Genomic DNA, 15,193 nt, shown 5'->3' on the forward strand with positions numbered 1-15,193 from the left:
AATTCAAAAATGTAAATACACCAAATGAGATGATAGAAAGCTGTGATCGGATTACACTGTATCATCCCATTTCACCACAGGATTTCACCTGGTGACTTTTCCAGTGCCCTGCCTGTGCTTTTCCAGTGCTTTGTGCCTGGAAAATAGAGAACGACCATGGCGACCAAAAAGCGCTCTTTTTTGCGCAAAAGCGCTTTTAGACAAACTGGAAAACAGCGACAGCGAAACGGAGTTACCTGAAGAACTGAGCGATAGCGATTGGTGGGAAAATTCGTCATCAGGTACAGAAAGTGAGGACAGTGACGATTCTGATGCCTCTTTCTGGCACATCGCTCCGTTGGAAATTCTGAAGAATCATTTGATTTACTTCCCAAATTCCACATCTATGTGCCAGAAAGAGACATCAGAATCGTCGCTGTCCTCACTTTCCGTACCTGATGACGAATTTTTCCCACCAATCGCTATCGCTCAGTTCTTCAAGTAACTCCGTTTCGCTGTCGCTGTTTTCCAGTTCGTCTAAAATCGCTTTTGCGCAAAAAGAACGCTTTTTGAACGCCATGGTCGTTCTCTATTTTCCAGGCACAAAGAACTGGAAAAGCACAGGCAGGGCACTGGAAAAGTCACCAGGTGAAATCCTGTGGTGAAATGGGATGATACAGTGTAATCCGTTAGGATCACAGCTTTCTATCATCTCATTTGGTGTATTTATATTTTTGAAATTGCCGCCGGTTCCACCCCCTGCGTCCCAACGCTCGCAGGGAAGGGAACCGGAAGACAGGTGCCGGCATCTGCCGAGCACACAGCGGGAGGGCGGCGGGTTGAGGATGGCGAGTTGAGGACGGCGGGTTGGGGACGGCGAGTTGAGGACGGTGGGTTGAGGACAGCGGGCTGAGGACGGCGAGTTGAGGACGGCGAGTTGAGGACGGCGGGTTGAGGACGGCGGGTTGGGGACGGCGGGTTGGGGACGGCGGGTTGGGGACGGCGGGTTGAGGACGGCGGGTTGAGGACGGCGAGTTTGATAATGGTGGGTTGAGGATGGCGAGTTGAGGACAGCGAGTTGAGGACGGCGAGTTGAGGACGGCGGGTTGAGGACAGCGGGTTGAGGACAGCGAGTTGAGGACGGCAGGTTGAGGACGGCAGGTTGAGGACAGTGAGTTGAGGACAGCGGGTTGAGGACGGCGAGTTGAGGACGGCGGGTTGAGGACGGCGGGTTGAGGACGGCGGGTTGAGGACGGCGAATTAAGGATGGCTAGTTGAGGACGGCGAGTTGAGGACGGCGAGTTGAGGACGGCGGGTTGAGGACGGCGAGTTGAGGACAGCGAGTTGAGGACGGCAGGTTGAGGACGGCAGGTTGAGGAGGGCAGGTTGAGGACAGCGAGTTGAGGACGGCGAGTTGAGGATGGCGAGTTGAGGACGGCGAGTTGAGGACGGCAGGTTGAGGACAGCGAGTTGAGGACAGCGGGTTGAGGACGGCAAGTTGAGGACGGCGGGTTGAGGACGGCGGGTTGAGGACGGCAAGTTGAGGATGGCGGGTTGAGGACGGCGAGTTGAGGACGGCGAGTTGAGGACGGCGGGTTGAGGACGGCGGGTTGAGGATGGCGAATTAAGGATGGCGAGTTGAGGACGGCGAGTTGAGGACGGCGAGTTGAGGACGGCGAGTTGAGGGCGGCGGGTTGAGGGCGGCGGGTTGAGGACGGCGGGTTGAGGACGGCAGGGGAGGACAGTGGGAGATGCGTTTTCCCAGCATGCGTGGTCTTGGTCACATGTTTTTTTTCTCGTACAAATACTGTTCTAATTACATGAAAATCTTTTGTTCTGGTATCGTACGGGAAACACTTTTGCGCCGGTCCCTTCAGATATTGTCACATGAACTGTCGTTATCGACTCTCGAAAGCTGTGTACTAACGATCAGATTATCAGACGATCCCTCAGAAAGGGGTATTCTTCGTCCGATTTTCTCATCATGTGTACTAGGCTTTCGACGATCCTAAAGTTGTGATGCTACCCGTCCCTCTCTCTCTCTCAAGTCCCCCTCTACAGTTCTTGGCTGTGTTCACAAAAGTCTGACACAGATCAGCCCCTGCTGCAGCCCCTCACCTTGCAAAATGGAAAATTAAAAAAATGTAAAAATGTAGCACAGGTGTTCCGATTGGTGCAAAATGCAATCTTATTGGCTGCAGACATGACATCAGATTGCGTGCATTCCTGGCTCTCTGGAGTTTGCAGATTTAGTGCCAGTTCACACTGGTGCGATGCGGGAACCCTGCGAAACCACTGCGGGTTCCAGAATTGCACCGACTCGCAGGCAGTTTACACTGCCATATGCGAATCGCTGGGAGCATCAATAGGAAGTTAATGACACCCCCAGATTAGTTTAGTTCACATATTGCAGTGGCAGTGTCAGTGTGAACTGTGAACTCAGACAGGAATTGGATCGCATGGGTGTTCGATTCTGGTGTGGACCAAAAAAGGGTCCTGTGCGACTTTGGTCCGAATGCGATGCAAATTCATCCATGCAATCTGTATGGCTGAATTCGCATCACACAGTCATTGCATGTGATTTGCAGAGCAGTGCGCTGCGAATCACATGCGATGTCTGACATCGCAAAAGTGTGAACTGCCACTAAGGTTCAGTTTGCATATATGCGATGCGGGAACCCTGCAAATCCACTGCGGGTTCCCGCATCGCACTTAACTCGCAGGCAGTTCACACAGCCATATGCAAATCGCTGGGGGATGTCATTCGCAAATCGCAGTGCGAACTGTCAGTTTGGACGTGAATCGGATCACATAGGTGTAAACACGCATGTGATCCGATTCTGGTGCGGACCAAAAAAAGAGTCCTGTGCAACTTTTGTCTGAACGCGATGCAAATTCAGCCATACAATCTGTTTGGCTGAATTCACATCGCACAGACATCGCATGTGATTTGCAGAGCAGTGCGGGGCGAATCATATGTGATTTCTGACATCGCATATGTGTGAACTGGCATTCACAAGTCTCTGTAGGAAGGAGAGCTCTGCAGAATTTCACATGCTGACTAGAAGGACATTTCCCATTACAACCATTCATTAACGCTGACCTTTGCTGCTGACCCGAAGAACTGAGCTGACAATCCTGCACATGGAATAGAGGGGGGAGTCCGAGGTTCGGAGGACCTTTCACAGGTCTGTGTGAAGACATCTCCAAAAAACAATAAGGTGAAACCACCCTTCTCCTGCGCTTGGTATCCAAGCCCCTCAACCACACTCTTCACGGGACTGACAAATGGCTTCTTAGATGGCTACTGTCTTGCTGCCCTTAACGGACTGGGGTCGTCCACCGGTACTACAAGCAAAAAGAACAAAAAAAGGGCGCACCGACCTAGCGCATTATCCTCAATAAAAGGCTTTATTTATGTAACATTAAAAAATGGCTACTCACAGACGTAGATAAACATAAGGCGTGTCAAGCTGATTTGCTCAATTGTCCGTGTTTAGTCCATATAATCGTCCATGACCGATGAGATGACTGACGCGTTTCGAGGCATAGCCTCTTCCTCAGAGCCACTGAAAACACGGACAATTGAGCAAATCAGCTTGACACGCCTTATGTTTATCTACGTCTGTGAGTAGCCATTTTTTAATGTTACATAAATAAAGCCTTTTATTGAGGATAATGCGCTAGGTCGGTGCGCCCTTTTTTTGTTCTTTTTGTTCTTTTTGCTGTGTGAAGACATTCCTGACATATCATAGCAGTCTACAGCAACAGGAGCATTTCTCTCCACCCTTTATTCCTAAAAAAAAGTCAGTGACTTTCTCCAGGCTGAAATGATGTCATCAGTCTGCTGCAGACAGGAGGAAACATTTCCACAGTCTCCCCTCACAAAGACTGTACATTGTAACTTTGTAGCAAGGCACAAGGTGAGAGGCTGCAGCAGGGGCTGTCAGTACCCACCGCTAAACGTCCGGTCTGTCAGTACCCACCGCTAAATGTCTGGCCTGTCAGTACCCGCCGCTAAACGTCCGGTCTGTCAGTACCCGCCGCTAAACATCCGGCCCGTCAGTACCCACCGCTAAACGTCTGGTTCGTCAGTACCCACCGCTAAACGTCCGGTCTGTCAGTACCCACCGCTAAACGTCCGGTCTGTCAGTACCCGCCGCTAAACGTCCGGTCTGTCAGTACCCACCGCTAAACGTCCGGTCTGTCAGTACCCACCGCTAAACGTCCGGTCTGTCAGTACCCACCGCTAAACGTCTGGCCTGTCAGTACCCGCCGCTAAACGTCCGGTCTGTCAGTACCCGCCGCTAAACATCCGGCCCGTCAGTACCCACCGCTAAACGTCTGGTTCGTCAGTACCCACCGCTAAACGTCCGGTCTGTCAGTACCCACCGCTAAACGTCCGGTCTGTCAGTACCCGCCGCTAAACGTCCGGTCTGTCAGTACCCACCGCTAAACGTCCGGTCTGTCAGTACCCGCCGCTAAACGTCCGGTCTGTCAGTACCCACCGCTAAACGTCCGGTCTGTCAGTACCCACCGCTAAACGTCCGGTCTGTCAGTACACACCGCTAAATGTCCGGTCTGTCAGTACCCGCCGCTAAACGTCCGGCCTGTCAGTACCCGCCGCTAAACGTCCGGTCTGTCAGTACCCGCCGCTAAATGTCTGGCCTGTCAGTACCCGCCGCTAAATGTCTGGCCTGTCAGTACCCACCGCTAAACGTCTGGTCTGTCAGTACCCACCGCTAAATGTCTGGCCTGTCAGTACCCGCCGCTAAACGTCCAGTCTGTCAGTACCCACCGCTAAACGTCCGGTCTGTCAGTACCCACCGCTAAACGTCCGGCCTGTCAGTACCCACCGCTAAACGTCCAGCCCATCAGTGCCCACAGCTAAATGCCCGGCCCATCAGTACCCACCGCTAATCGCCTGGCCCATTAGTACCCACCGCTAAACGTCCAGCCCGTCAGTACCCGCCGCTAAACGTCTGGCCCGTCAGTACCCACCGCTAAACGTCCGGCCCGTCAGTACCCACCGCTAAACGTCTGGCCCGTCAGTGCCCACCGCTAAACGTTCGGCCCGTCAGTACCCGCCGCTAAATGTCTAGCCCGTCAGTACCCACTGCTAAACGTCCAGCCCGTCAGTACCCACCGCTAAACGTCCAGCCCGTCAGTATCCACCGCTAAATGTCCGACCCGTCAGTACCCACCGCTAAACGTCCAGCCCGTCAGTACTCACCGCTAAACGTCTGGCCCGTCAGTACCCACCACTAAACGTCCAGCCCGTCAGTACCTACCACTAAACGTCCGGCCCATCAGTACCCACCGCTAAATGTCTGGCCCGTCAGTGCCCACCGCTAAACGTAAACGTCCAGCCCGTCAGTGCCCACCGCTAAACGTCCAGCCCGTCAGTACCCACCGCTAAACGTCCAGCCCGTCAGTACCCATCGCTAAACGTCCAGCCCGTCAGTACCCGTGATGAATTCACGTGCACCTGGACCGCTCTCCTCTTCATTGCACAGCGGCCGGTATCACAGGGCTAAATGGGGGTGGGAACCGCTGGAGTTATCTTTTTACATTAAACAGCGGTTGATTGATTGCCGTGCGATCCTAGCAACCAATCACCAGCCTGTTAATGTGAAAAGTTAACTTCAGCTGTTCCCGCCCCATCCAGCCCTGTGATACCAGCCAATCTCTGCTCTGCTGTACACAAGGTAGGAGAGTTCTACCTACACAGTGTGTGTGGGGTGGGGTGCAGGGGGGCAGAAGACACTATGGGGGTACAGAGGACACTACAGTGGGGGGGGGGGTGCAGGGGACAGAGGACTGATATGGGGGGAGGGGGCAGAAAACACTATGGGGGTACAGAGGACACTACAGTGGTGGGGGTGCAGGGGACAGAGGACTGGTATGGGGGGAGGGGGCAGAAGACACTATGGGGGTACAGAGGACAGAGGACTGGTATGGGGGGAGGGGGCAGAAGACACTATGGGGGTACAGAGGACACTACAGTGGTGGGGGTGCAGGGGACAGAGGACTGGTATGGGGGGAGGGGGCAGAAGACACTATGGGAGTGATGTGAAGGGGTACAGAGGACACTGCAATAAGGGGGGGGCATATTAGGGACCCCCCCCCATCACCCCTGGGACCGTTCCTTCAGAGAGCATGTGCAGATGACATCGGCTGTATGCAATGTAAATATTTGCTAAACGGTGCATGTTTAGGAGATAGTTACAGTACCTATACACCACGGGGGGGTGGATATAACCTCTCTAATACATTCCTGGAAGAGTTACACTGACCCTAATCAGCAATGATACGGGGTATCTGACGCTCAGCCCACTTTAATTCTCTCCTGATGAATGTATACAGTATATTTCCTCTCCCATTTAGTAATATAACACAAGGTGCTTTGTTCTCCACCAATCTGTTTTCCTTATCTTTTTGCCCTTTTTATTCAGTCTCTTATGATCCTCACAAGCTCTTATATGGGGCAAATAGAAATCTTTCAACGTGAAAACATTTAAATTGTTGACAAGACTGGTTCTCGTGAAAGCATGACAAAGAGAAAACTGTCAGTATGAAATTCTGCTTGCAGTTAGTTCAAAAAGGGAAGACACAATTCCAACTGACAATGGCTTTTTATGCAGACAGAATCTTTATTATATAACATATAGATCTTGATTTGATCTTTATTATATGATGATCTAGAAATCTTTATTATTTGACATAGAGATTTTTATTATAGGATATAGAGGTCCTTATTAAATGATATAGGGATCTTTATTATATGACATAGGGATCTTTATTATATGACATAGGGATCTTTATTATATGACATAGGGATCTTTATTATATGACATAGAGATCTTTATTATATAATATAGAGATCCTTATTATATGACATAGAGATCTTTATTATATGACATAGAGATCTTTATTATATGACATATGACATAGGGATCTATATTATATGACATAGAGATCTTTATTATATGACATAGGGATCTTTATTATATGACATAGGGATCTTTATTATATGACATAGAGATCTTTATTATATGACATAGGGATCTTTATTATATGACATAGAGATCTTTATTATATGACATAGGGATCTTTATTATATGACATAGAGATCTTTATTATATGACATAGGGATCTTTATTATACGACATAGAGATCTTTATTATATGACATAGGGATCTTTATTATATGACATAGAGATCTTTATTATATGATATAGGGATCTTTATTATATGACATAGAGATCTTTATTATATGACATAGGGATCTTTATTATATGACATAGGGATCTTTATTATATGACATAGGGATCTTTATTATATGACATAGGGATCTTTATTATATGACATAGAGATCTTTATTATATGACATAGAGATCTTTATTATATGACATAGGGATATTTTCATATATGATATAGGGATCTTTATTATATGACATAGATATATTTTCATATATGATATAGGGATCTTTATTATATGATATAGGGATCTTTATTATGACATAGCGATCCTTATAAAATGACATAGAGATCTTTATTATATAATACACTGTAGAGATCTTTTTTATATTATATGATATAGGGATCTTTATTATATGACATAGAGATCTTTATTATATGATATAGAGATCTTTATTATATGATATAGAGATCTTTATTATCAATAATGTAGAGATATTTTTATATGATATAGGAATCTTTATTATCCAGGACTTTTATTTATCCAGGACTTTTCCCGAGCCTCTCCCATCCTATGAAACTCCCTACCCTAATCTGTCCGATTATCTCCTACTCCGTTTGCTTTTAGATGACCCCTGAAAACCTCAGAGAAGAGTATCCTGCCCCCACCCAGCCACTATACTTTAATCTTCTCCTTCAGTTCCTCCCTCACAGCTATTACCTTTGGTATCACCCTGCCCTCCCTCCTAGATTGTAAGCTCTAAGGAGCAGGGCCCTCTGATTCCTCCTGTATTGAATTGTATTGTAACTGAACTGTCTGCCCCCATGCTGTAGAGCGCTGTGCAAACTGTTGGTGCCATATAAATCCTGTACTATAATAATTATAATAATATATGATACCATCCAGAGATCACTTTGTATTTTCTCAATGAATGCAAAGCATTTTGTGATTGCAGGAGGTGGAGAGTGTGACATCCACCTCGTCCAATCAGATAACACTTTACATGCATTGAGGAAGTGTAAAGTGATCTCTGAATGGTGCCTGTGCTGAGCAAGCAATGCAGCAGCGCAGCCGCTCAACACCAGCCCCGGAAGCCAGTGGAGATCGCTGTAGTAGCGGTGTCTGCTACCGCGATTTTTTAATTTTTTTTTTTTTTTATATAATATTTACCATACCTGGAATTTTTAAATTACTATTAGAGATCTTTATTATGTGATATTAAGAACTTTATTCAATCTCTATTATATGATATAGAGATATTCATTATGTGACGTAGAGATCCTTTTTTATATAATATAGGCAGGTTTTTTTTCCCTCATAGAATAGGTATAGGTACTCCCCCCCACCCCCCCTTACCTGAGTCACAACTTGTCTCCACCCCCAATCCACCTCCCAGTACCGCCCCTTTTAGAAATTACAGAACAAAGTATCATTTTGTAGTGCTAAGTAATTTGTATATAATTTGGTAATAATAACACCAAGAAAAGCAGTAAAACAATAGATCTCCCCAGCAACAATAGATCCCCCAGCAACAATAGATCCCCCAGTACAACAATAGATCCCCCAGTACAAATAGACCCCCGAGCAACAATAGATACTCCCCAGCAACAACAGACCTCCTAGCAGCCAACATCAACAGACCCTTCAGCAGCCAGCAACAATAGACCTCACCAACAGTAGATCCCCTCCCAGCAACATAAGACCCCCCCCCAGCAACAACATATCCCCCACCAGTAGACCCCCAGCAAATAGACCTCTTCCTGCAACAGTAGATCACCCCCAAGCAACATAAGAACCCCCAGCAACAATAGATTCCCCAAAAGCAACAATAGACACCCTTTGCAAAATTGACCCCTTCCTGCATCAGTCGATTCCCCCAGAAAAATAAGGACCCCCAGTAAAAATAGATCCCCCATGAGCAGCAATAGACAACCAACAAAATAGACCCCTTCCTGCATCAGTCGATCCCCCAGAAAAATGAGGACCCCCAGCAAAAATAGATCCCCCATGAGCAGCAATAGAAAACCAACAAAATAGACCCCTTCCTGCATCAGTCGATTCCCCCAGCAAAATAAGGATCCCCAGTAAAAATAGATCCCCCATGAGCAGCAATAGACAACCAACAAAATAGACCCCTTCCTGCATCAGTCGATTCCCCCAGCAAAATAAGGATCCCCAGTAAAAATAGGTCTCCCATGAGCAACAATAGACAACCAACAAAATAGACTCCTTCCTGCAGCAGTTGATCCAACTCAGAAACATAAGAACCCTCAGCAATAATAGTTCCCCCACAAGCAACAATAGACCTTCAGTAAAAAAAAGACCTCCTGCAACAGTAGATCCCCCCAGAAACAAAACACCCCCCCCCCCCCTAGCAACACTGCACAATTGATCACCCAGTAGCCAGGATCAGTAGACCCTCAAGCACACCCCAGCACCCATCGCCAGTATATATATTCAGTATTAAAGGTGTCATAACTGCGTTCCTGCTGAAAAAAAAGCCCTTGTAGGGATCTTTATTATATGACGGTAATTATTATAAAACGTAGAAATCTTTATTATATGACATTGAAATTATTATTGTTATATGGTATGGAGATCTTTATTTGATCTTTATAATATTTATGCTATATCAGCTTTTCTGTCTTATGTAATCCGTTCCTAATTGGCTTATCTCTGGGGCTCTTCAACGTTTTTTTTCCTAAGAAAAACCTGCGAGTCATCAGAATATCGGTGACTTGTCCATATGGCTGCGGGTCATAATCCGCCCTCGGAGAGAAAAATAAGTGGTGACCAGTTAACCCTTCCCGCACTGCCAACTGTTTTTTTTTTTTTGTCCTATGGCATTCTTCTGTTCCTAATATCCAACCCCTGTGAGGAGACGGAAAGAGTCCTGAGTACCAACAGACTTCATGACAACCCCCCCCCCCCCACACACACACACACACTGAGATTGCTGCAAAGAACTCTCCGAGGAACTGACAAAAAAGAATTGTTGCTCTACATAAAGATGGCCTAGGCCAGGGGTCTGCAACCTTTAAGACATAAAGAGCCACTTGGACCCGTTTACGAAGGAAAAAAAAAACTGGGAGCTGCAAAACCTACAAAAACCTACCGGGGGGTCGAAAACAGGGACGTAATTAGAAATCACAGGGCCCCATAGCAAAATTTGCTATGCCCATTGATCATATCCCAATGCAGAGACCAGCATACATGCCCCTTTCAATGTAGTGACCAGCGTACATGCCCCCTTACAATGTAGTGACCAGCGTACATGCCCCTTTCAATGTAGTGACCAGCATACATGCCCCCTTACAATGTAGTGACCAGCATACAAGCCCCCTTACAATGTAGTGACCAGCGTACATGCCCCTTACAATGTAGTAACCAGCGTACATGCCCCTTTCAATGTAGTGACCAGCGTACATGCCCCTTTCAATGTAGTGACCAGCGTACATGCCCCTTTCAATGTAGTGACCAGCGTACATGCCCCTTTCAATGTAGTGACCAGCGTACATGCCCCTTTCAATGTAGTGACCAGCATACATGCCCCCTTACAATGTAGTGACCAGCGTACATGCCCCTTTCAATGTAGTGACCAGCGTACATGCCCCTTACAATGTAGTAACCAGCGTACATGCCCCTTTCAATGTAGTGACCAGCGTACATGCCCCTTTCAATGTAGTGACCAGCTTACATGCCCCTTTCAATGTAGTGACCAGCGTACATGCCCCTTTCAATGTAGTGACCAGCGTACATGCCCCTTTCAATGTAGTGACCAGCATACATGCCCCTTACAATGTAGTGACCAGCATACATGCCCCTTTCAATGTAGTGACCAGCGTACATGCCCCTTACAATGTAGTGACCAGCGTACATGCCCCTTACAATGTAGTGACCAGCATACATGCCCCTTTCAATGCAGTTACCAGCGTACATGCCCTCTTTCAATGCAGAGACCAGCGTGCGTGCGTGCCCCCTTCAAAGCAGTGTGTGGGCCCCCCCCTGAGGCATCACTTCACTTGCCTCACACTGGTGCCTGGCGTGCTGCTGCTGCTAACGTCTTCTTCGTCCTGCATGCGCGCCGCTGCCTTCCTCTCTGACAGCGGGCGGGAAGGTGACGTCGGGACGGTGCGTGACTAACGCACGCACCGCCCCCACGCGACGTCACAGCCAGGACAGCGCCACAGTGGGGAGTGTCGGGGGAGTGTCGGGGCGCACAGTGCGCCTCCTCCCCTCCCTATCATCCGCCCCGGAGCTGCGGCAAAGGTTCAAAAGAGCCGCATGCGGCTCCGGAGCCGTGGGTTGCAGACCTATGGCCTAGGCCAGTGGTTCTCAAATCCGGTCCTCGGGACCCACCAACAGGCCAGGTTTGCAAGATAACTAAATTACATCACAGGTGATCTCATTTGCTTCTCAGTGATTGCAGTATTCTAGTCTGCATCCCCCAAGGTAATACTTAAAATCTGGCCTGTTAGTGGGTCCCGAGGACCGGATTTGAGAACCACTGGCCTAGGCTATAGGAAGATTGCCAAGACCCTGAAACTGAGCTGCAGCACGGTGGCCAAGACCATACAGCGGTTTAACAGGACAGGTTTCACTCAGAACAGGCCTTGCCATGGTCCACCAAAGAAGTTGAGTGCACGTGCTAAGCGTCATATCCAGAGGTTGTCTTTGGGAAATAGACGTATGAGTGCTGCCAGCATTGCTGCAGAGGTTGAAGGGGTGGGGGGTCAGCCTGTCAGTGCTCAGACCATACGCCGCACACTGCATCAAATTGGTCTGCATGGCTGTCGTCCCAGAAGGAAGCCTCTTCTAAAGTTGATGCACAAGAAAGCCCACAAACAGTTTGCTGAAGACAAGCAGACTAAGGACATGGATTACTGGAACCATGTCCTGTGGTCTGATGAGACCAAGATAAAATTACTTGGTTCAGATGGTGTCAAGCGTGTGTGACAGCAACAGGGTGAGGAGTACAAAGACAAGTGTGTCTTGCCTACAGTCAAGCATGGTGGTGGGAGTGTCATGGTCTGGGGCTGCATGAGTGCTGCCGGCACTGGGGGGCTACAGTTCATTGAGGGAACCATGAATGCCAACATGTACTGTGACATACTGAAGCAGAGCATGATCCCCTCCCTTCAGAGACTGGGGGGCAGGGCAGTATTCCAACATAACGACCCCAAACACACCTCCAAGATGACCACTGCCTTGCTAAAGAAGCTGAGGGTAAAGGTGATGGACTGGCCAAGCATGTCTCCAGACCTAAACCCTATTGAACATCTATGGGGCATCCTCAAATGGAAGGTGGAGGAGCGCAAAGTCTCTAACATCCACCAGCTCTGTGATGTCATCATGGAGGAGTGGAAGAGATCTCCAGTTGTAACCTGTGAAGCTCTGGTGAACTCCATGCCCAAGAGGGTTAAGGAAACTAATGGTGGCCACTCAAAATATGGACACTATGGGCCCAATTTGGACATTGTCACTTAGGGGTGTACTCACTTTTGTTGCCAGCAGTTTAGACATTAATGGCTGTGTGTTGAGTTATTTTGAGGTGCCATGTTGAACTTCCAGTGACCAGTATGAGAGAGTGAGAGCGATAACACCAAATTTAACACACCTGCTCCCCATTCACACCTGAGACCTTGTAACACTAACGGGTCACATGACACAGAGGAAGGAAAATAACTAACTGGGCCCAATTTTGACATTCTCACTTAGGGGTGTACTCACTTTTGTTGCCAGTGATTTAGACATTAATGGCTGTGTGTTGAGTTATTTTGAGGGGACAGTAAATTTACACTGTTATACAAGCTGTACACTCACTACTTTACATTGTAGCAAAGTGTCATTTCTTCAGTGTTGTCACATGAAAAGATAGAATAAAATATTTACAAAAATGGGAGGGGTGTACTCACTTCTGTGAGATACTGTATATATATGATTGCTACATTGTTTATTTGTATTATCTTTATCTAGTATTGGCTTGAAGAATGATTGTGTAGCAGTTGTTTGTTTTGCTTTATGTATTTATATCATTTGTTATGTCTGGAAATTTGAAGTTTTTTTTTATTAGTTTATATTGTAAACTAGAAAGGAAGAATGAAAGGCAGCGCCTGATTGGTTGCTTCAGAGCAGCACAGCAAGTTTCCTTTTTTTTTTTTTTAGAGGGGGGGGGGGGGGGTAAATAAGGATGGGGTCTCTCTGGCACACAAGGGATGCGTGATATAACATGTCATATTCCTCCGCAGATTGTTTACATCACACATTTGCCGTGACAGCTGAGAATATGTTCTCATGGAAACGATACGGCGAGGAGTCGCGATGAGACGGGAATTCGCTGAGCGGTAAACATACGTAAATGAAATCATGTCAGTAAACAAGGAGCAGAGGCCGTACACAAGGCGGTTTGTTTATTAAACGCAAAGCGCCGTAACCCCCGGCAACGGTTTTCATTGATTCAATCGATTTTCCTGATTGGTGAAAGATAGAATCTGGTTGCTAAGGGTTACAGAACATTGGGGGGATCATTACTACTGGTTGCGTTATCTTGGTAAGGAAGTGCAAATGTGATTTTATCTTAGCCCCCCTATCACACTATGTAGGGTTTATGTACGTTTCTGTGCGATTTTCATGCTTCGTTGTGATTCGTGCAAAGCCACAAACACAGCAACCTTTTTTTTTTTTTGAGCTTTGCACATTTAAGCCGCCCATTTAGCCGTGTTTTTTTTTTTTTTTGCATTCTTTTCTACACATAAAAAAAATGCACGTCTTACATGATGCGTTTATAGTGACGCTAACAGTGCAATGCAAGCCCATGCAAAGTTGTGCAATTTGTGTATGACAACATGCTACTGTGATGTGAATGCAGCCGAAGCCCCCCTTACATCAGAGTCCCCAACAAAGCCCCCCTTACATCAGAGTCCCCAAAAAAGCCCCCCTTACATCAGAGTCCCCAACAAAGCCCCCCTTACATCAGAGTCCCCATCAAAGCCCCCCTTACATCAGTGTCCCCATCAAAGCCCCACTTACATCAGAGTCCCCATTAAACCCCCTCTTACATCAGAGTCCCCATTAAACCCCCTCTTACATCAGAGTCCCCATCAAAGCCCTCCTTACATCAGAGTCCCCATTAAAGCCCTACTTACATCAAAGTTCCCATCAAAGCCCCTCTTACATCAGAGACCCCATTAAAGCCCTCCTTACATTAGAGACCCCATTAAAGCCCCTCTTACATCAGAGACCCCATTAAAGCCCTCCTTACATTAGAGACCCCATTAAAGCCCCTCCTTACATCAGAGACCCCATTAAAGCCCCCCTTACATCAGAGACCCCATTAAAGCCCCGCTTACATCAGAGACCCCATTAAAGCCCCTCCTTACATCAGAGACCCCATTAAAGCCCCTCTTACATCAGAGACCCCAATAAAGCTCCTCTTACATAAGAGACCCCATTAAAGCCCTCCTTACATCAGAGACCCCATTAAAGCCCCTCTTACATCAGAGACCCCGTTAAAGCCCCTCTTACATCAGAGACCCCGTTAAAGCCCCTCCTTACATCAGAGACCCCATTAAAGCCCCCCTTACATCAGAGACCCCATTAAAGCCCCTCCTTACATCAGAGACCCCATTAAAGCCCCTCCTTACATCAGAGACCCCATTAAAGCCCTCCTTACATCAGAGACCCCAATAAAGCCCCTCTTACATCAGAGACCCCAATAAAGCCCCTCCTTATATCAGAGACCCCAATAAAGCCCCTCCTTATATCAGAGACCCCATTAAAGCCCCCCCTTTATATCAAAGTTCCCACCAAAGCCCCCCTTACATCAGAGTCCCCATCAAAGCCCCCGTTACATCAGAGTCCCCATCAAAGCCCCCGTTACATCAGAGTCCCCATCAAAGCCCCCCTTACATCAGGGTCCCCATCAAAGTCCACCTTACATCAGGGTCCCCATCAAAGCCCTCTTACATCAAAGTCCCCATCAAAGCCCCGTTACATCAGAGTCCCCATCAAAGCC

Source organism: Pelophylax lessonae (genome assembly GCF_965119305.1).
Source record: "Pelophylax lessonae genome assembly, chromosome: 13".
NCBI classification, from domain to species: Eukaryota; Metazoa; Chordata; class Amphibia; order Anura; family Ranidae; genus Pelophylax; species Pelophylax lessonae.